Source organism: Triticum dicoccoides, chromosome 6A, assembly GCF_002162155.2.
Source record: "Triticum dicoccoides isolate Atlit2015 ecotype Zavitan chromosome 6A, WEW_v2.0, whole genome shotgun sequence".
In the NCBI taxonomy this organism is placed as follows: domain Eukaryota; kingdom Viridiplantae; phylum Streptophyta; class Magnoliopsida; order Poales; family Poaceae; genus Triticum; species Triticum dicoccoides.
Window position 1 is genome coordinate 227,331,157 of NC_041390.1, and position 23,944 is coordinate 227,355,100.

The following is a 23,944-nucleotide window of genomic DNA, read 5'->3' on the forward strand; positions in this document are numbered from 1 at the left end:
CTTTCAGGGCACTTATGTGCAACCACCAGACGCCGATGACTTGAGCCACATAATTCAGCAGCCAGAAGAGTCGGCCAGGCAATTCTGGACTCGGTTCCTTACAAAGAAAAACCAAATCATTGACTGTCCGGATGCGGAGGCCTTAGCGGCTTTCAAGCACAACATCCGAGACGAGTGGCTAGCCCGGCACCTTGGTCAGGAAAAGCCGAAATCTATGGCAACCCTCACGACGCTCATGACCCGCTTTTGTGCGGGAGAAGACAGCTGGTTGGCTCGCAGTAACAACATATCAAAGAACCATGGTACCTCAGATACCAAGGACGGCAACAGCAGGTCACGTCGCAACAAGCATAAGCACCGCATTAACGGCGAAAGTACTGAGGATATGGTAGTCAATGCCGGATTCAAAGGCTCTAAACCCGGTCAGCGGAAAAAGCCATTCAAACAAAGTACGCCGGGACCGTCCAGTTTGGACCATATACTCGATCGCTCGTGTAAAATACACGGCACCCCAGACAAGCCAGCCAATCACACCAACAGGGATTGTTGGGTGTTCAAGCAGGCCGGCAAGTTAATTGCCGAAAACAAGGACAAGGGGCCGCATAGCGATGATGAGGAAGAACCCCGGCAGCCGCACACTGGAGGACAGAAGAGGTTTCCCTCGCAAGTGCGGACGGTGAACATGATATACGCAACCCACATCCCCAAGAGGGAGCGGAAACGTGCGCTCAGGGACGTATATGCGTTGGAGCCAGTCGCCCCAAAGTTCAACCCTTGGTCCTCCTGTCCGATCACCTTCGATCGCAGGGACCACCCCACCAGTATCCGTCACAGCGGATTCGCCGCACTTGTCCTAGACCCAATCATCAATGGATTTCACCTCACTCGAGTCCTCATGGACGGCGACAGTAGCCTGAACCTGCTTTATCAGGACACAGTGCGCAAAATGGGTATAGACCCCTCAAGGATCAAACCCACAAAGACGACCTTTAAAGGCGTCATTCCAGGCGTAGAGGCCCACTGCACAGGCTCAATTACACTGGAAGTGGTCTTCGGATCCCCGGATAACTTCCGAAGCGAAGAGTTAATCTTCGATATAGTCCCGTTCCGCAGTGGTTATCACGCGCTGCTCGGACGAACCGCATTCGCTAGATTCAATGCGGTACCACATTATGCATACCTCAAGCTCAAGATGCCAGGACCTCGCGGAGTTATTACAGTCAATGGAAACACGGAGCGCTCTCTCCGAACAGAGGAGCACACGCGACCCTCGCAGCAGAAGCGCAAAGCAGCCTCTCAAGGCAATCTACCAGTTCAGCATTTCAAAGCCCGGACACCTTCAAGCGCGCTCGGGGCATTTGGCAAATAGACCGCCTGGCGCGATCTAAGCTCGCGTAGCAATACGACGGCCACCCCAATCCCAGCCCAACGACGTTGTTCGTGTCGCGCGTACATCATTACGCATTAAAAATACCATGGGCACAGATGGGGAGGGGGAGGCACAACTACGGCACGTCCCAAAATGCGGCCTAAACTGCACTAGGGGCTTCCCATTTGGTTATTTTTCTTTTTCTTTCAGGACTTCAATCTCTGGAAACACTGTCCGACAGCTCTATTGCCGAACACATGATACAGCAACCAAGGAGGCCGACGACTACAGAATTCCCAGGTGGATTACAGATTTCATATAATTCCTCAGCTCGCCCTTGGAGGGGACATAGTCCTACTCTTTTGCTCATTACACTATCTGTATCACTCCGCTTTAATGCAATTTTTTTAAATATACAATGCATGACATTATGATTATTATAGCATTTTTGTTATATGTATACATATCTATGTGTTCATTAATGACGCCTAGCAACCGTACACTCTGGTACGACCAATGCACCAGGGGCTTACGTACCCACAATATGGTGTGAAAAGTCCGAACACTTTTCACAAGTGCGGCACCCCGAACTTATAGCATTATATGCATCAGCTCCGAATCATGTCTTTGGTCAAATGTTGGGTTTGCCCGGCTCCTATGTTTTGGTACCTTACGTTCCGCTCTATCGGCTAAGGTAACGCTAGGAGAACTACTGTGATTGTGCCCCGATTCTGCCGGGCCGAGCACCTCAGTAGAGAAAGCTAAAAACTGTCTGTCATGATAAGGCGAGAGACTGGTCGCTGTTCGGCGAGGTTTTTCGAGTCCCTAAAGACTTATGCTGCTTAGGGCGAGGGGTCGGCTCCGTCCGGCTTACAGGCATGTATCGCGCCCCGAATTCGGCCTTCCGAATACCAGGGGCTTCGCCGAAATTTAAAATTATAGAATTCTATGGCTAAGTGAGAGTGATAAAGCATTATTAGTCCGGTTGCCTTGTTCGTTGTGCTGAGCACCTCCCTCGAAGGACCCAAACATGGGAACAAGAGTGCTCAAGTTTATCCCGAACACCCCGGCACTCGTGGCATGGGGGCAGAAGCCGAGGACTAGCCATCTCTCAGATTGGATAAACAGCCAAATAGAAGGTAATATTTTAAATTCACACTAGCGTTGCATAGCAAAAACGATACAAGTTTTCATACATACAGGACAAAACGAGCAAGCTCATTCAAATATTACATTTTGTGAACACTCATCCGCGATAAGATGGGCGCCCGGCAGAACACCCTCGTAGTACATCTCGGGGTGGCGGTGCTCCTTGCCCTCCGGCGGCCCCTCCTTGATCAGCTTCACGGCGTCTAGCTTGACCCACTGCGTTTTTACACGGGCGAAGGCCCGGCGTGCACCTTCAATGCAGACGGATCGCTTGACGACCTCCAGCCGTCGGCAGGCATCCACAAGCCGCCTCACCAGGCCGAAGAAGCTATTCGGAAGGGCGTCGCTAGGCCACAACCAGACTATGAAGCCCTTCATGGCCTGATCGGCCGCCTTATGTAGCTCGGCCATCTGCTTCAGCTGGTCGCTCATTGGCACCGGATGTTCGGCCTCAGCATACTGAGACCAGAACAGCTTCTCCGTCGAGCTTCCTTCCTCAGCCTGGTAGAATAGTGTGGCATGAGACACACTGCGGGGCAAATCTGCGAATGCTCCTGAAGAGCTCCGGATTCGGGTAAGTAATCGGTAATTCACCTTTACATGCTTGCTTTGCATATAGAAAGCCTTACCCGCCGCTATCTTCTTCATCGCGTCGATCTCCTGAAGGGCCTTCTGGGCCTCGGCCTTGGCACTCTTCGCACTCTCACGGGCCGCGGCAAGCTCAGACTCTCTCGTCTTCAGGTCAAGCTCTAATGCCTTGTGCTTGGTCACGAGAGCCTGGAGCTCTTGCTGCACCTCGCCCACCCGAGACTCGTGCCTCTCTCGCTCGGTGCGCTCCTGGGCCGCCTTTTCTTCGGCCCGGGACAGCGCTTGCTTCAGGGTCGCCACCTCGGTCGTGGCCCCTGGCAAACATACAATGATCCTGTCATTTTAGCAATCGCGTCCTTTTTCTCATCTACAGACGGGGTATTACTTACAATTGTTCTCCTCGAGCTGCCTCTTAGCAAGGCCGAGCTCTTTCTAGGACCCCTCGAGGGCCTCCTTCAGTACGGCGACCTCCGTAGTTAGTGCGGTGGACGCCAGCAGCGAAGCCTGCATATGCATATTGACATACTTATATTAGACTCCTGCGATATTATTTGATCCTCTGTTCGGCTTTTCTTTGTGAACACTGAACAAAGCATCAGGGGCTACTGTCTATGCGGTAATATTTCTACTACATTTTAAAACACTTACCTCGAAGCCTGTTAGAAGGCTAGTACAGGCTTCAGTCAATCCGCTCTTGGTAGACTGAACCTTCTGGATCACTGCACTCATGATAGTGCGGTGCTCCTCCTCGATGGAAGCGATGCGAAGCGCTTCCAACATAGTGTCTGGCACCTCTGGGTGGACAGAGGTCACCGGCACAGGCGTCTCACCCTCCTTAGAAGGGGACCGCCTGCCCGAGCTCGGATCCGTTGGAGGGTCCGGCGCGATGTTCGGCTGAGGGCCGAACTCGGACCTCTCGGGGACCCCGTCCCCTCGGCTCCCGGAGTCCGTAAGGTCGCCTTGAGGCGTCTCCGGGACTGTCCCCCCTTGACCCAGTGCCTCTTGAGACATCACCTCGACGTCGTCGGCCGGATGAGGGGAGGTGGCGGTCGGGACTGGATCGCTATCCATGTCTGACGAGCCCAGTGAGCCGTCCGAGGATACCTCGATATTGGCTCGGGGCGGCCTGTACAATTGAGTTCGGCGTTAGGGAAAGCAATGCGACAAAGGAATCCTATGGGTTACTTTGGTATCCAAACACTTACGATCTCCCCTGGGGCTTGCCCCTGGGCAAACACTCGTCTTCACTTTCGTCGGCGGCGGTAGAGCTGTCTGGAAGGAGCGCCCTTCCCTTCTTGCACCCTTCGGCCTCCCCAGTTGGGGCGGCCTTCCTTTTCTTGTCTCCCCTAGTCGGTGGGGGAGCCTCTTCTTCCTCTTCCTCGTCTTCGGGGGAAGAGTGCGCCATAGAGTCATCGGACGGTGAGTCCGAAGACGCTTGGCGTCGGGAACTCTTTTGAGCTCCCTTGGCCTTCTTGGTCTTCTCCAGCACCTTATAAAGGGCCGGAGTCAGCATCTTCGTCAGAAGAGCGTCTGCGGGGCCTTCGGGGAAGGGAGCCGGACAGTTGATCTGTCCGGCCATATTCTGCCAGTCCTGTCAAGGTTACGGGAGTTTAGATCCCGCATAGAGCCAATATATATATATAAAACAAATATCCTGTAAGAGGTAAAACAACTTACCGCACTGGCGTGGCGCTTCGCGCTGAATCCGCGATCCTCAGTAATGGGGGGAGGGACCGCGGCGCCCTTGAACAACACCCTCCAGGCATCTTCATGAGTCGTGTCGAAGAGCCTGTTCAGAGTTCGGTGCTGCGCCGGATTGAACTCCCACAAGGTAAACTCCCGTTGTTGGCACAGGAGTATCCGGCGAACGAGCATAACCTGGACTATGTTGACAAGCTTGAGCTTCTTATCCACCATGTTCTGAATACATGACTGGAGTCTGGTCAGCTCTTTTGAATTACCCCAGGACAGGCCCTTCTCTTTCCAGGAGGTGAGCCGCATGGGGATGCCAGATCGGAACTCGGGGGCCGCTACCCATGTGGAGTTGCGCGGCTCGGTGATATAGAACCACCCCGATTGCCACCCCTTTATGGTGTCCACGAAGGTGCCCTCGAGCCATGTGATGTTGGGCATCTTGCCCACCATGGCGCCTCCGCACTCCGCCTGGCGGCCGCTCACGACCTTCGGCTTGACATTGAAGGTCTTCAGCCATAAGCCGAAGTGGGGCTTGATGCGGAGGAAGGCCTCGCACACGACGATAAACGCCGAGACGTTGAGGATGAAGTTTGGGGCTAGATCATGGAAATCCAGGCCGTAATAAAACATGAGCCCCCGGACGAAGGGATGGAGAGGGAATCCTAGTCCGTGGAGGAAATGGGTGAGGAATACCACCCTCTCATGGGGCTCGGGGGTGGGGATGAGCTGTCCCTCATCTGGGAGCCGGTGCGCGATGTCATCATGCAGGTATCCGGCTCTCCTCAGTTTCTTGATGTCTCCCTCTGTGACGGAGGAGACCATCCACTTGCCTTCCGCTCCGGACATGGTTGGAGAAGGTTGAGATGGAAGTGAGGACTTGGACGCTAGAGCTCGAGTATGCGGGAGCGGATGAGCAGAGGAGGAAGAAGGCGCGGATAGAAAGGTGAATCCTTATCCCTTTATATGGACGGACAAAATTAAACGTCCCCACTTGCCTAGTAAAACTCGCTTATCCCCGAAGCGCCGCCATTGATGGCGCGGTTGGGTTACCCACGCCCGTATTGATGAGAATCCCGTAATAAGAGGACACGATCTCTGCTTTGACAAGACGTGTCGAAAAACTGCCTCGCGTTATGTGCGGGGCTCGTTAAAAGAAATGGTTCGAATAGTCACCGGGCCATGACATGATGTCATGCTGTCAAAACAAGCCAGCAAATTAGATCTGCGAAAAAACATTATTCTCTCTATGGTGAAATGTGGGACTTATTTTGCAGGGCCAGGCACTATCCTCGTATTCAACTTCTTCTGTAATGTATTCAGAGAAGGAACCCGCCTTGCAATGCCGAAGACAACTGTGCGCCGGACTCATCGTCATTGAAGCCTGGTTCAGGGGCTACTGTGGGAGTCCTGGATTAGGGGGTCTCCGGACAGCCGGACTATCTCCATTGGCCGGACTGTTAGACTATGAAGATACAAGATTGAAGACTTCGTCTCGTGTCCGGATGGGACTCTACTTGGCATGGAAGGCAAGCTAGGCAATACATATATGGATATCTCCTCCTTTGTAACCGACCTTGTGTAACCCTAACCCTCTCCGGTGTCTATATAAACCGGAGGGTTTTAGTCCGTAAGACAACAATCACAACATACAGTCATACCGTAGGCTAGCTTCTAGGTTTTAGCCTCTCTGATCTCGTGGTAGATCTACTCTTGTAACACCCATATCATCAATATCAATCAAGCAGGACGTAGGGTTTTACCTCCATCAAGAGGGCCCGAACCTGGGTAAAACTTCGTGTCCCTTGCCTCCTGTTACCATCCAACCCAGACGCACAGTTCGGGACCCCCTACCCAAGATCCGCCAGTTTTGACACCGACAGTCGCTGAAAAGAACAAGGCCCCAGTGCCCGAAAGAGAAGAGTAATAAGAGGATGCCCCAATGCTCATGAAGCTGAGACCCAGATTACCAGAGCATAATGATGCTCATCCAGTTGTTGAAAACATGAAGGAGAGGAAAGACAAAGGATTGAGGAAATGGAGAGAGGAAGACCCCTACTCCATCAGAAGGAAGACTGCAGTTCGTCATCGCTTCTACACCAAAGAACAACAAGATTTCTATGAGACAATTTTGCTTGATAAGAAGCCCATGGTGAGTGACATGAAGTGGTGGAGTGGAAGTACATTGATCTGCATGAGGACAACCTCCCCCACGTTCATGAGGACTTTAGTACTGTTGGTATTAGTGCATCCATAGGGAAGAAGTTGACTGCATGGAATGATGAAATTATCATGCAATTTTACTCTACAACTCACTTCTATCCCAATGGAAGAATTGTCTGGCTGACTAAAGGAGTGAAGTACCAGTCTAGTGTGCTTGAGTGGGCCACATTGCTTGGTGTGCCTGAGGGTGATGAGAATGACATTGATGTATATGCTAAGCCAAAGATGGACCACAATTCCATGGCTAACATGTACACGGAGGTACCTAAGAAGTACAAAGAATCTCACAAACTTGGCCAAGATAACATATACTCTTGTATGATCATTCTCCTACCCAAGCCAAATCTGAGAGAGAGATTGAGTGTTGAGGAGACTATCAAATGTACCGGATATATCCATTTCACATGCTCTTGTATGATCATTCACTTGTTTACTTGGTGATGAGTGCTATTTGTGTTGCAATCATACCATTTTGAGCGCTCCACCAAGATGTATGTGGCATGGAAGAGTAACCCATGATCCTCATCGATTGTGCATTTGCATTCAAAAGAAAATTTTTAATAATGCACAAATTTATGGGGAGCTCTTGCTTATTACATACTTCTCAAAGCGACGATGTATTTCATTCATTATATCATTTGTCGAAACTTTGATCTATATGTTGTCATCAATTACCAAAAAAGTGGAGATTGAAAGTGCAATTAATCCCAGGATGGGTTTGGTAATTAATAACAACAAATATTTCATTGATCTAATGAACATTTATGATATATTTCAGAAAAGATCAATAATTGGCATGGCATGGACTAGTGGATGTGGACTCCTCAAAATGTGAAGGGCAAGAATTGGCTACCCAAGACTCTACATTTTTGGCTTAGTGATCCAAAATCACATTGAGTCCCCTAGGAAAGCTAATACTATTAAAAGGTGATGAGGTATTGTTGATGAGGTTGTTGCTCAAAGTGCTCAGTGATATTGGTCCAAAAATCCTCCATCACTTTCCCACAAACATATTTGTCCAAACCCTAATTCATCATTTTGGTCCCACCGATACAGTTTAGTTCGGACCCACTGAGATGATCATTATATTGCCACAACCAGAACCCTAACAAATCGGTCTGACCAAATTGGTTCTTGATTCCACCAAGAAGGCCTTGCCAAGTTTCTGTGATGAAGTCATTTCATTTCGAAATCACCGAGACAAAACAATCGGAACCAAGACGTGACTCTGCCATAGCCACTGCACTTCCGTCCCACCGAGATGGTATAGTCGGTCTCACCTAAAACTCTAACGGCCAAGTCTTTTGCACTAGTCGGTCTCACCGAGATTTTTATATCGGTGCCATCGAGTTGGGTCAAAGACTTGTAACAGTTGGATTTTTGGTGCTGCCTATTTAGACCCTCCACTACCACTTACTCTAAAAGAGAGCCATCAGAATGAAACACAACTTCCACCATTCATTTTGAGAGAGATCCACCTACTCATGTGTTGAGATCGATCAATAGATTCCATTCCTACCATTTGAACCTTGATTTCTAGCCTCTTCAAGTCGCTTTCTACTCCAATCCTTCTCCTAACCAAGCCAAATCTATGAGAGAGAGAGAGAGAGAGAGAGAGAGATTGAGTGTTGAGGAGACTATCATTTGAAGCACAAGAACAATGAGTTCATCATTAACACAACATCTATTACCTTTTGGAGAGTGGTGTCTCCTAGATTGGTTAGGTGTCACTTGGGAGCCTCCAAGATCATGTGGAGTTGAACCAAGGAGTTTGTAAGGGTAAGGAGATCGCCTACCTCATGAAGATCTACCCGAGTGAGGCTAGTCCTTCGTGGATGGAATCCATGGTGGAATAGACAAGGTTGCTTCTTCATGGACCCTTCGTGGGTGAAGCCCTCCGTGGACTCGGGCAACCGTTATCCTCCGTGGGTTGAAATCTATATCAACGTGGACGTACGATAGCACCACCTATCAGAACCACACCAAAAATCATCATGTCTTCATTGCTTTTGAAATCTCCAAACCCCTCCTTTACTTACATGTGCAATGTTTTACTTTTCGCTGCTACACTCTTAGAATTGCATGTGTAGGGTGATACTTTGCTAGATATGCTAAAATCTGCCCACAACTAAAACTGAAAAAATGTTAGATTCTTATTTGGTCAAGTAGTCTAATCATCCCCTCTACACATACTTGTCTAATCATCCCCTCTACGCATACTTTCGCCCCTACACGGTGGTTCATCCTCTCGTGGTGCTAGTTTTGGTCGTGCCGACCGCCGCGGGCGCCATGGCCGCAGGTTCCGTTGACCCGGTTCGGGTCAGCATGCGTCTGATGGGCCTGTCTCGCTTTGGTCGTAGTTGAGATCTCTGAAGGTGGCAATCCCATGCACACGATGCTGGACAGAGGTTCGTCGAGCAGATCCAGGTGAAAACCCTGCTCCTGGCTAGTTGCCAATGCCGCGATGGCGGCGTTCTTCTGCATCGCCCCCTTCTTGAAGACATCGTCATGAAGAAACTCCAGACCTCTATCCGCTACCTTCGGGGGAAACCCTAGACCACTCATTTGGATGAAAGTGGCACTCTGTATTGTTCCCTCCTTGGGGTCGTCATTCTTGGAAGTGTGCACTAGCTCGAGGGACCAGTGGACGGTTTCAACGCTGGAACAACGTTTCATGTGGCGCATCGACGATTTGGAGTCTCGGTGGCGTGACGCAGCAGGGTCTCGGCGATGGATGCTTGATGATGAACGCGCGTAGGGAGGTGGCGTTGTCTGGCGCTATGGTGAAGTAGATGGCAAGCCTGACAAGGTCGATGCGTCAGTGCCTGCTCTAAAGATGGATCGATGGAAGATGGTGACGACGACCTCTACAGCGTGTGCATGTGATAACCATTGAGAGTGCGCAAGACCGGTGTGTGCACAAGACCTGGGCAATGTGGCTTGGTTGGGGCCTCCAGCTTTAGATGTTGGGCTTTTGTGAGGGCTGGGTATGCGGCTCAGACAATCTGCACCTCTTTATCAAGTTGATAGGAGTAGCGATAAATGTTACCAAGATGATGACTTCAGACTTACGGATGTATTACTTTATATGACTTTGGTGAATAATTAATAATGTCTGTGTGCATCATCCTGATGCAGAGGCTGGGGTCATCCTTCTTTTTGAAAAAAGAATAAGAAAGAAACGAAAATTATTTTACAACGAGATATGGCCTTGCTCTACATTAGTAACGAGTGAAGGGTTGAAATGAAAGAACATACCGACTTTCCGAGGGCCGTTTTTGTAGTAGAGATATCCCGAGGGCCTCTGCAGAACGGGCGTTTTCAGTTTCCACTCCGGTGCCGGCCGTCATATCACTAGTCCACTGCCGCCGGCGACGTGGATTGATCGCTCTACATCAATCGAGACCGAATAAATTTCCTGGCTGCCTCCGTCAACATCCCCGGCCGATCTACCGCCGTGCGCCGCCACCCTAGTTCCGGAGGTACGCTGGAGCTCTACCTTCTCCCTCCCCGGCATTTCAGGATAGAGGTGTTAGCTTTTCTTACCAAAATTGGACTCGCCAGCCCACTACGGTCTACGAGTCGCCTCCAATTCAAATGCTGTAGAAACCCTTGCTCCATCCCCTTTCTGCCTGACCGTCGCCGCCCCGTCCCTGTCCTCAAAACCCTAGCTCGCCCTAAACCTTGGCAAGCACCGCCGCCCCTCATCCTGCGCTGGCGTTCGTCTTCCGAAGCGGCGGAGGTGCAGGAGGGCCCCGATCTAGGTCAGACCTCACTGACCGGCACGCTGTGCTCACAACTCGCATACTACCAACATCAGTTCATTTTCCATTCGTTTTTTTTGGGATCCCAACCTCCATAGCGCATGATCGAGTTCGAGTCCAGCCCTTCTTATAGAGAAGGGCAATCCTTATCTGTACCATGCTACACAATGATTGCTTGGCTAATGGGGCCATTAGTTGATCTGATGATGGCCACCTGTGGTTTATTTTATTTGGGAGGGGGGACAGGGCTGGGGCCTGATGGTCACCATCACATGCCAACCTGGTCTTGTGGCCGTTGGAAACGGCGTAGATTAACCCGATTGAACGGTCGTTCGACACGTGGTGGCGGTCTCCACCGCTCTATTTTTTTTATTTATAAGGTTTTATTCAGGCTTTGTATAGCGAACATTTTGTATTTGAATTGTATGGTATGTCTTCACTGTTTTATCTAGTGTTGTCAAGTGATGTTTTATCGTCTATCGGGTGCTGATTAGTATCTTCACGGTGTGATAAATATTTTCTAGGTGTTATTGAGTCTCTCACATGCTATCATTTCTATTATTGAGATGAGATCTTCTGTGAGCTTTCGTAGAAAATTTAGTACTACTTTTTTTTTCAAGCACATGGTGCTATTTATGTTGATTTCTTCTGTATATCTTCAAAGATCTGGAACTCTCATTTGTTTCCTAGTTGAGCCAAATGAAGATTTTAGTGCAATAAACAAAAATTGAAGGGTGCAATCTGACCCTCGCCACACCCGGGGATCGAACCTGGTTGTGCAGCATATTCTCTCTTTGTCCAGCACCGTGACCACTGCGGGTTACCTTAATATATTGAAATTTATAACAAAGACACTATTTGACACATTATTTCAGTACCTCGGTTGCAAATATTCCCATATTATATAGATGCTCGATATGTCCGTAAATCCCTTCCTTTTAATTTTGACTAACAAACACACTTTTGTTACATGCGCTTACTTTATTTCTTTAAAAGGATCTGGTCCTGATTTCTCTCTTTTTTGCCTTGGGATATGCGCTTGTATAGGTTGATATAGACAGCAAGAGGGCATCATATTGTACCAGAAAGCGCCAAAGAAGTACAGATTGCAGCACAAGCGATGGAACTTAATAGTCGAGAAAATAAGGCTCCGCCGGGGAAAGAACTAACTACTTTACCCGGTAAAAAGAAGTGCTCTGCTTGTAAAGAGACATCACACAATTTGGATCAATGCAGGATAAAAGACAAATTGGGTACTATGGCCCAGCTATTTGGACATTCTACAAGGTTCCCGTTCTACATGATTCAACCTTCAAAGGAAGTTGTCGAAAATGAAAAATTCTATCATCACTGCCTGCTGATCACATCTAATGCCTGTAACTTGGACCCGACAAGAGTGAAAACTGAACTAAACAAGTTCTGGAAGCTGACTGATGACTGGCATATAAAGAGAGAAGGTAGGCAGAATTTCGTAGCATCCTTCAACTCAGAGGATGACCTACTAAGCTGTTTAAAGCCTCCCAATGTAGAAACATTTCTGGATGAAAAGGAGGTGAATTTCACTGTAGCACGGTGGGATGAAGGTGATGAGGAAAAGCTGGACTTGATCAGAGAGTGGCTTTTGGTCTATGGGGTCCCAGGTGCATATAGAAACTGGAAGGAGCTATATCAAGTTGCATCTGCAGTTGGAGTTTTGCTTGAGGTGGATGAGGAAAGTTTGGAAAGTGGAGATAAGGAGCCTATTAGGTTGAGGATAGCATTGGGAAGTCTTGTTGGTGCTCCTTTCTCTTGCCACTTTGTGTTTGGATGGTCTTCTAGACTAGTCAAGTTCATGATTGGAGACAAAGTAAAAAGGATAGAAGGGCAATGGAAGGAAGTAGAAGAACGGAATGTTAGCGCCATGAAGGAATATGCAGATATAAGAGAAGAAGGTATTGAGGTACCTCCAGAAACACTGAACAAAGGAATGGATTTAGAGGGCACTGGAGTAGATTTCTTAGGCAATTATTCTTTGGATTTTGGAAGTTGCTCAGGCAAGGAACGTGAAGAAGAACTGAAGACCACAGAAACAGCTACATTGCTGGAAGTGGCGAAGTTCATTGCAGAGTTGAGAGCTGATGAAGAGATAAAGGAAAACAGCATAAGTGCTATGGCAGCCACCACAACAAACTCAATGAAAGCAACAAAGGGGGGGCAATCCCCAAGTGAAAGCTCAGCAAGAGGTGATCATATGTCGTGTTTGGAAGATTGTTGCGACAAGGATCATCAAAAGAAACTGAAGACTGATATGGCTACATTGCCTTAAGTGTCAAAGTTCACTGAAGACTTAAGAACTGATGGAGAGATCAAAGAAAACAACGCAAGTGAGTGGGCACCAGAACGAACTCTGAAAGAGCTACAGAAGACATTCCAAAAGCTGAAGGTTGGCAATTCATAAGCGGAAGTTCAACTTCAACGAGCTTCATTGAAAGGGTCCCCAGAGGTGAGTGAAAACTGCGCATTTGCGAACTTTGCTGTGCTATATTTATCAAATATGCTATGAAAAATTCCTTTCCAAATCAAATCAAAAGGAAAATACTTACAAGGGCATGGGCTAAAATTGTTTCCGAAAATGGAAATAAATGAATTCTCAGTTCTTGAAAAAGATAATTTAAAATATCATGTATGTTGTGAATTTTCTTGGCACAATATGAATTGGTTGACACTTTGTTTGCTGACATCATTTCTGATCTGCCCATGAAGGTATGCACAAGCCACCTATAAAGAATGTGTACACAAGGAGAGATCGGAAGCAAAAAGAATCGACAGAAGGTTCCACTTTGTTTGCTGATATCAGTTCTAACAGTGCCCATGAAGGTATACAGAAGCCACCTATAAAAATTGTATTCGAGAGAAGAAGTGATCCCAAGCAAAAAGGATCCACAGGGGGGCAACTTGCTTCAAAGGAACTGAACAAAGGAATGAACCCAGGGAGCAGCAGTCACACCACAAGGATTGCAACCTTAACATGCAATATTTTGGACTCAAAAAATTTATTAGAGAAGCAACACGAGAAAGAAATGAAAATGGCAGAAACAGCTTTACTAGGAAAAGGACCAGAGTCGACTGAAGAATCTGGAGGTGGAGAGAATAAAGACAACAATGTAAGAACCAGTACAGCGTACTACATGAGAAACAAAACAGCAGCGAAGACTCTGGGAGCTGAAGGAGCGCAATGTATCAAGGGAAGTTCAGCGTGCATGATTAGAGTAACTCAAACAAAAGGTGAGTAAAAATCCTATGTGCATAAAATTGTTATACTTGTATACCTTCAAATCTGTTCTGAACTAAGTCTTCTATCACAATTTAGAAGGAAAACACCCAAATGGCATTTGACTACCAGTCTCTTTAGAAAATGAAAAGAAAACTGATTTTCAGTTTTTGAGTGACACAATCAGGAATATAAGAATCGGTGTGTACACCAACACATGGACTGTAGAGAGCGTGCAAGATGACAGCCTTACTAATTGTGGTGGGCCATGTGTTTACATGAACATAAGGAAACCATCTTACATTACTGCTTTACAAAAAAGCTTACATAAGATAAGAATATGAACTTGAACAAAAGAAGGTTAAAACAGATTAAATACAAAAACAACTAGGGAGATGTGAGATGAGTTATGCGGAAAACAGTAACTGCTTTACTTATTTGCGGAGGGAACATTACCCTGATGGACAAAATTCCCGTTTAGAAATGAGAAGAGTTTGATTATTGATACTATGTTTTACTGTCTTCAACCATTTTATGTATTGATTAATTTCTGATCCAACGCATTGATGCTTTTTTAGAACATTGATTTTGATATGGTTGTGTTTAAAAAGTAAAATAGGAGTTTAGTTCCAACCCTTTTGCTATAAAAGTTCGGCAGCGTTCTGATGGAACAGGAGAAACATTCCTGATTTATTGAAGTTTTGGGCTAGAAAATATTTTGCTAATATGTACTTTGTTTGCACTGTCTCTGAAGGTGTTGACATGGCTGCAACGACACTAGAAGGAGCTCGGTTTGATGGAAAGCAGCCTGTGTCTAAGATGACTACGCGGTATGTGATCTGATATTTTACTTCTGCCTGTTTGTTTCTCGTCTTGTCTTATTGTTTCATTTATATTTATGGATATTTGATTACTTCCAACATGACATGGTATAGGCTAACTCAATTTTACGAGGAGTTCAACACATATAATGAAATCTATGACAGTTTCGTTGAGATGGGTCTTCGAGAAAATCTGCTGAAAGGAATATATGCATATGGTAATTCCTACTTTATTTGTTAATATGTTGAGATGCTTATTTGCGTATACAATTATTTCTTGACTCGACATGTATTATAGTGAAGTCTTAATGCGATTTTTCTTGAAGGTTTGGCGATGCCTTCTGCAATCCATCAACGGAGAATTGTCCCATTGTGCATGATGAGGACATCAATACCATTGTTACACCCACAGCCCCTACTGTTACATATACTGGACCAATTACTAGAGCTCGCGCACGTCAATTAAATTACCAGGTACTTTCGTTTCTTGGTAATGATTCTAATGTTCATGAGATTATGATGCTGTCTAAATTGGATACATTTGTTTTGCTTACAAATGAAGGGCCTAGCTTGGAGAAGGATGAACATTGGAGCAAGAACACGCATGGAGTTGATGGCATGCACAAGGGGATCAAGAACGGAGTTACAAGTGATGGTTTCAGGACTTTGAAGCCGCCATAAGGAGTGCATGAAGCCTTGGACGAAATATACAAGATGCCACTTCATAATATTCGTCCATAGGCTATTCTAGGTGCTGCGTCACCTTATTAATGGGCCAGGCCAATGTAATTTCGAAATACTTAAGTACATGCTATTTTTAGAGTCCGTATGTGTGGGGAAACAAGAGTTAGGGTTGGTTTCGGACCCCATCCTCAAGGGCCACGAAATTCCCCCCTCTTCCTCCATATATACAGCCCTTAGGGCATCGTTTAGACTTTGGGTTTTGTTTAGATTAAAAGTTCGCCATAGCTGCAACTTCGCGTACTTCGTTTGTGTCCAACGACCAGACCAAGACGTCACAGAACCCCACCTTGATCAATAAAGCTTTCATCTTATATTCGCAATATCCCGATTGCAATCTCAGTTTCTTGCTTGTTCTTCGTTTGCTCGCAGGAAACAGACCCTCGTGGTCAGGTTGATCGTGCTCCGGCGTGGTCAATAACCCTCGGAAGTTGGTTTAGCGATTGCTAAGGCGCGACGTCTCGCACGTTCGTAGTCGGATCGTCAAGGTCGACTCCCACAGAAAACGATAGCCACCATCTCATCGAAACATCGGGACACCTTAGCATCTATCAAGTGGTATCAGATTTCCAGGTTGCTTGGTGAGATTTTACAGTTTTTCGTAGATTAGATCGAGTCTGTTCTTCATACCTACAGTCCACGAAAAAGCCACAAAAAAAATTAGGGTTAGTTCATCATATCCGAACCAATCTGAGCCTTTGCATAATCTTTTTAGGGTTTTTGCTTTGTTGAATTTGCGGTTGCATCATCGTGTCAAGTTGCTGGTCTTAGAGTCTAGTCTTTTAGAGTTTCGAGTTCTGGTCATAAGTTGTCACGCCGCCACCGCACCATCATCATCGCCCATCTACCACTTTTGCTTATCCGCCACCGCTTTGAATCCATATCCATATATCCACCACCAATCCGAGTTCGTCTCATTAGGTTTGTTCTTGATATCAATCTAAATTCCGCTTCGTGTTTCCTTGCCCGCGTAGGTCTCGGAAAAAAAAGAGTCTGGAGACCACGTGCATCATCTACTTCCACACGTTCTGCTACACCGGCGCCTCCGTCGGCTGCCACCTCCAACCGTGATACAATAAAGCAGGCACAATCACCACTATCTGCCAAGAGCACACCTTCTGGGCCTGCAAAGAGCTCTTCTTCATCCATGGCATCAACAGGGCAAACACATGATATTATTTGTTGACGTTGCAAGGGTGGAGGTCATTATGCGAGAGAATGCCCATCTAAGCATGTGATGATTGTTACTGAGGATGGTGGGTATGAGTCCGCTAGTGACTATGATGAGGAGACTTTGGCTCTTATTACACGTGACGAACACGGTGGAGACGATTCTGATCATGAGACGCAATACATGGCTCCTGAAGATGCTGACAAGTATGAATGTTTAGTTGCTCAACGTGTTTTGAGTGTGCAGGTTACACAAGCTGAGCAAAATCAGAGGCATAATTTGTTCCATACAAAGGGAGTTGTGAAGGAACGTTCTGTTCGCGTGATCATAGATGGAGGGAGCTGCAATAACTTGGCTAGCATGGAGATGGTGGAGAAGCTATCTCTCACCACAAGACCACATCCACATCCTTACTACATCCAATGGTTCAACAACAACGGCAAGGTTAAGGTAACACGTACTGTTCGTGTGCATTTTAGTATCTCTACATATGCTGATTATGTTGATTGTGATGTGGTACCTATGAAAGCATGTTCCTTATTACTTGGTACACCATGGCAATTTGATAAAAATTCTGTACACCATGGTAGAAACAATCAGTATACTCTTGTTCATAACGATAAAAATATTACTTTGCTTCCTATGACTCCTGATTCCATTTTGAAAGATGATATTAATAGAGCTAATAAAGCAAAACAGGAGACAAATAAGAGTGAAAATCAGATTGTGGCAAAAGAATTTGAGCACCAAATGAAGCCTAATAATAAACCATCTACTGTTGTTTCTGAAATTAAATTGAAAAGTGCATGTTTACTTGCCACAAAATCTGATATTGATGAGCTAGATTTTAGCAAATCTGTTTGCTATGCTTTTGTGTGCAAAGAGGCATTATTTTCATTCGAGGACGTGCCTTCCTCTTTGCCCCCTGCTGTCACTAACATTTTGCAGGAGTTCGCTGACGTCTTTCCACAAGACGTGCCACCGGGATTACCACCTATTCAAGGGATTGAGCATCAAATTGACTTAATTCCCGGTGCTTCACTACCCAACCGTGCACCATACCGTACCAATCCAGAGGAGACGAAGGAGATTACGCGTCAAGTACAAGAACTGCTCGACAAAGGTTATATACGCGAATCCCTTAGTCCTTGTGCTGTTCCTATCATTTTAGTGCCGAAAAAGGATGGTACGTCGCGTATGTGCGTTGATTGTAGAGGCATTAATAATATTACTATTCGTTATCGTCATCCTATTCCTAGGCTAGATGATATGCTTGATGAATTGAGTGGCTCTACAATATTCTCCAAAGTTGATTTGCGTAGTGGATACCATCAAATTCGTATGAAATTGGGTGATGAATGGAAAACATCATTTAAAACTAAGTTTGGATTATATGAGTGGTTAGTCATGCCTTTTGGGTTAACTAATGCACCTAGTACTTTCATGAGGTTAATGAACGAAGTTTTACGTGCTTTCATTGGACGATTTGTGGTAGTTTACTTTGATGACATATTGATTTATAGCAAATCTTTGGAGGAACATTTGGAACATTTATGTGCTGTTTTTATTGCTCTACGTGATGCACGTTTGTTTGGAAACCTTGGAAAGTGCACCTTTTGCACCGACCGAGTATCTTTTCTTGGCTATGTTGTTACTCCACAGGGAATTGAAGTTGATAAAGCCAAGATTGAAGCTATTGAGAGTTGGCCGCAGCCCAAAACGGTCACACAAGTGAGGAGTTTCCTTGGCCTCGCTGGTTTCTATAGGCGTTTTGTGAGAGATTTCAGCACCATTGCTGCACCTCTCAACGAGCTTACAAATAAGGATGTGCCTTTTGTTTGGGGTACCGCACAGGAAGAAGCCTTCACGGTATTGAAAGATAAGTTGACACATGTTCCTTTACTCCAACTTCCTAATTTCAATAAGACTTTTTCGCTTGAATGTGATGCTAGTGGAATTGGATTAGGAGGTGTGTTATTACAAGATGGAAAACCTGTTGCATACTTTTCTGAAAAATTGAGTGGGCCTAGTCTGAACTATTCTACTTATGATAAAGAATTATATGCTCTTGTTCGGACCTTAGAAACATGGCAACATTATTTATGGCCCAAGGAATTTGTTATACATTCTAATCATGAATCTTTGAAACACATTAAAAGTCAAGAAAAACTGAACCGTAGACATGCTAAATGGGTTGAATTCATTGAGACTTTCCCTTATGTCATTAAACACAAGAATGGTAAAGAAAATGTTATTGCTGATGCCTTGTCTCGTCGTTATACTATGCTTTCACAACTTGACTTTAAAATATTTGGTTTGGAGACCATCAAAGATCAATATGTTCATGATGCTAAATTTAAAGATGTATTGCAGAATTGTAAGGAAGGGAGAACTTGGAACAAGTTCGTTCTTAATGATGGATTTGTGTTTCGTGCTAACAAGCTATGCATTCCAGCTAGCTCCGTTCGTCTTTTGTTGTTGCAGGAGGCGCATGGAGGAGGATTAATGGGACACTTTGGCGTCAAGAAGACGGAGGATATACTTGCTACACATTTCTTTTGGCCAAAGATGAGACGGGATGTTGAGCGTTTTGTTGCTCGCTGCACTACATGTCAAAGGGCTAAGTCACGACTCAATCCTCATGGTTTATATATGCCTTTACCTGTACCTAGTGTTCCTTGGGAGGATATATCTATGGACTTTGTTTTAGGTTTACCTCGAACAAAGAAGGGGAGGGATAGCATATTTGTTGTCGTGGATAGGTTCTCGAAAATGGCACACTTTATACCATGTCATAAAAGCGATGATGCTGTTAATGTTGCTGATTTGTTCTTTCGTGAAATTATTCGCTTACATGGTGTGCCAAATACTATTGTTTCAGATCGTGATACTAAATTTCTTAGCCACTTTTGGAGATGTTTATGGGCTAAGTTGGGGACTAAGCTGCTTTTTAGTACTACTTGTCACCCCCAAACTGATGGACAAACTGAAGTAGTCAATAGAACATTGTCTACTATGCTTAGGGCTGTTTTGAAGAATAACAAGAAAATGTGGGAAGAATGCTTGCCTCATATTGAATTTGCTTATAATCGTTCATTGCATTCTACTACTAAGATGTGCCCTTTTGAAATTGTGTATGGTTTCCTACCTCGTGCACCTATTAATTTGTTGCCTCTTCCATCTTCAGAGAAGGTTAATTTTGATGCTAAAGAACGTTCTGAATTGATTTTAAAAATGCATGAGTTAACTAAGGAAAACATTGAGCGTATGAATGCTAAATATAAACTTGCTGGAGATAAGGGTAGAAAACATGTTGTGTTTGCGCCTGGAGATCTTGTTTGGTTACATTTGCGTAAAGATAGATTTCCTAATCTACGCAAATCAAAGCTAATGCCACGTGCTGATGGTCCTTTTAAGGTGTTAGAGAAAATAAATGATAATGCATATAAACTTGAGCTACCTGTAGATTTTGGGGTTAGTCCCACTTTTAACATTGCAGATTTGAAGCCTTATTTGGGTGAGGAAGATGCGCTTCCGTCGAGGACGACTTCATTTCAAGAAGGGGAGGATGATGAGGACATCAATACCATTGTTACACCCACAGCCCCTACTGTTACATATACTGGACCAATTACTAGATCTCGCGCACGCCAATTAAATTACCAGGTACTTTCGTTTCTTGGTAATGATTCTAATGTTCATGAGATTATGATGCTGCCTAAATTGGATACATTTGTTTTGCTTACAAATGAAGGGCCTAGCTTGGAGAAGGATGAACATTGGAGCAAGAACACGCATGGAGTTGATGGCATGCGCAAGGGGATCAAGAACGGAGTTACAAGTGATGGTTTCAGGACTTTGAAGCCGCCATAAGGAGTGCATGAAGCCTTGGACGAAATATACAAGATGACACTTCATAATATTCGTCCATAGGCTATTCTAGGTGCTGCGTCACCTTATTAATGGGCCAGGCCCATGTAATTTCGAAATACTTAAGTACATGCTATTTTTAGAGTCCGTATGTGTGGGGAAACAAGAGTTAGGGTTGGTTCCGGACCCCACCCTCAAGGGCCACGAAATTCCCCCCTCTTCCTCCATATATACAGCCCTTAGGGCATCGTTTAGACTTTGGGTTTTGTTTAGATTAAAAGTTCGCCATAGCTGCCACTTCACGTACTTCGTTTGTGTCCAACGACAAGACCAAGACGTCACAGAACCCCACCTTGATCAATAAAGCTTTCATCTTATATTCGCAATATCCCGATTGCAATCTCAGTTTCTTGCTTGTTCTTCGTTTGCTCGCAGGAAACAGACCCTCGTGGTCAGGTTGATCGTGCTCCGGCGTGGTCAATAACCCTCGGAAGTTGGTTTAGCGATTGCTAAGGCGCGACGTCTCGCACGTTCGTAGTCGGATCGTCAAGGTCAACTCCCACAGAAAACGATAGCCACCATCTCATCGAAACATCGGGACACCTTAGCATCTATTAGTGCAAGGGTCTGGATGTTATCCAGCAGTCATTGTCTGGAACAACTGTGACACTTGCCTGTAGAGTTCTCCAGCGACTCGATTATGGATCCACGGAATGCCAAGCTTTGGTTCTTGTACCAACGCGTGACTTGGCACAGGACACCGTGAAAGTTATTGGAGCACTTGGTCAGTGGCTAGGTGTCAAAGCTCATGCTTGTCTTGGAGGAACTAGTATTCGTGAGGACAAGCAAATTTCGTCGAGCAGCAATCAGGTTATTGTCGCCACTCCTGGCCGCACTCTTGACATGCTAAGAAGACGAGCGCTTTGTCCATATAACATCAGAATGTTTGTCTTGGATGAAGCTAATGAAATACTCGCAGGAGGTTTAAAGAACCAGGTTGGTTTTGCATCGTCATACCAGCTCAGTTTACAGTGATCCCAATGGTTGCAAAACTTCTCTCGTACTACTTGTTCTTTTAATTTGAAACGATAAAAATAGATCTTGTTCAGCTCATGCAATTCTATGGTGGCATCTATTTTCGTAAACTGTGACCATTCATCTTTCTTGCAGATCTATGATATTATCCAGCTTCTCCCAGCCAAAATCCAGTTTGCTGTATTCTCTACCACCATGTCCAATGAAGCTCTTGAACTTTGCCGGAAGTGCATGAATAAGCCTATGAAGGTCATAGTGCCAAAAGATGAAGAACTTGAGGGTTTTAGTGTTAAGCAGTTCTATGTTAAGGCTGAGAATGAAGAATCAAAGTTTCAAAAATTATGTGATCTTTTTGACACCATGGCCGTCACGCAAAACATCATCTTTGTCAACGCACGTCGGAAGGTCAAGCCACTGACTGAAAAGATCAGAGGCAGGGGGTACACTGTCTCGGCAAGCCATGGTGGTATGGACCAGCACTCCAGAGATGTTGCCGTCCAGGATCTCCAGTCGGGATCATCCCGTGTCCTCGTCACCACCAACCTTCGTGGCGCTGACGCATTGCAGGTCCCTGTTGTCATCAACTATGATCTGCCAACACAACCAGCACAATACCTTTGTCATGTTCGACGAAGTGGACAGCCTGGAGGGATTGGTGTCGCTATCAGCTTTGTTGCTCGTGCTGATGAGCGTGTCCTATCTGGCATCCAAAGATTCTGCAATACTCAGATGGCGGAGTTACCCTCCAACATCGCTGACCTCTTGTGAGCAATTCTGTAGTTGGATATGGTGCACAGATGGCTATCTAGACTTCTTTTTTCTATCGTTGTCCTGGAGAGCTGCGCAACAGCTGCATTTTGTTGAATTGTGGGAATCGTCTTGTGGGATTGAAACGTGTTGAGTTCTCCGGTATTATGTCATGGTGGTTCGAAACTGAATTCGATGTGGTGCAAATAGTTGTTTGAAATGTTTTGGTGGTTCATCTGTTGTTTACTATTGTTATATTGTGTTGGTGCACATATGCTGCTAGTGAGCAACATTATGCGCACAGGTTACAGAATCCTTAAGCCAGGACAAATAATGCAGGTCAGACTTGGATTGAACCTTGGACCAGATTACATAGCAAGTTGGTCACCTATAATATCAAAGAATGTTCTGCTGAATGAATCTGATGTTAGTACCACAATTTGCAGGCAATAACAACTACTGGTGGGTACCATGATCTTTCTGTTCTGTATTGTAAAGGCAACACCAACGCTGTGCATCAAATTGCCCGCAAACGTTTGGACAGCACAGTCCAGACACTTTTGGACATCCAATGCCGTGCATCAAACGCTTGACGCCTCGGACCCAGCCAAAACTGAAGTGGAGCCGACACATGTGGACAATTCCACCACTATCTCCACGCAAAAGGCTGCCCTTGCCCTTTGGTGGTGGTTGCCCACAAGACCAGCACCGCAACACGTAACACCCACCGCCAAAACAGAATAAGAGGGAGGACGCTTTGGCGGAGGCCGTTCACCGAGTACCTCCTCCACCAAAGTGTGTGAACCGGCGGGTGCCAGCCATGCAATCGCCGCTCCTGCAGCCGCCATCGCTCTGCCTAGCGCAGCTGTATCCACCATACTACTACTAAACCCAGCGCACCTTCATGGAGCCTCAGTCACAATCGTCAACGCTTGTCCTTGTGCGGATGCCGGCTCCCTCGTCCTTCGGTGCCCAGTCTCTGTTTGCTGCAATGTCTCAACCGGGCGCGATAGTGGATGAGCAGGAGGCAATGATGAACATGATTCACGACAGCGGTGACCACAAAGACGGGAAAGTGGAGGACTCTTGTGTCAGGACCCCGACTCAATGCCACATCGATCTAGCATGTAACACCTCATATCACTTTGCGGCCTCACGCACGGTATTCCCACGGGTGTCGCCTTACCTTTGCCCGGGACCGTTTGCGCCTTTTGGCACACGTATATGACAGTGTCGCTAGCATCCATATGATAAGGAGCCCGGGCTGACATGGCTAGTCGTAAACCCAAAGTGGCACAGACTTACAGGGACAGGCATCCATGACCCAGCATCGAACGTGTCGGTCATCAGCGAGTGAATCCAGGCTGTAGCACTGGGCTAGCAGGACTCCGGTGAACCGGGCTGTAGCGGGCTAACAGGACTCCGGTATTCACCGCGTGACATTTCCCCGAAGGGACAGACACAGGAACGAAGAAGGACACATGCCGGCCAGCCTAAGTGTTCCGGAGCAGTAGCAAGCTACCA

The 23,944-nt window shown here is 46.1% G+C and overlaps 1 pseudogene; it reads left to right on the forward strand.

The window, feature by feature from the left end:
• Positions 1 to 10,300: 10,300 nt before the first annotated feature.
• On the forward strand, positions 10,301 to 22,441 carry LOC119316674 (annotated as a pseudogene).
• Positions 22,442 to 23,944: the final 1,503 nt, after the last annotated feature.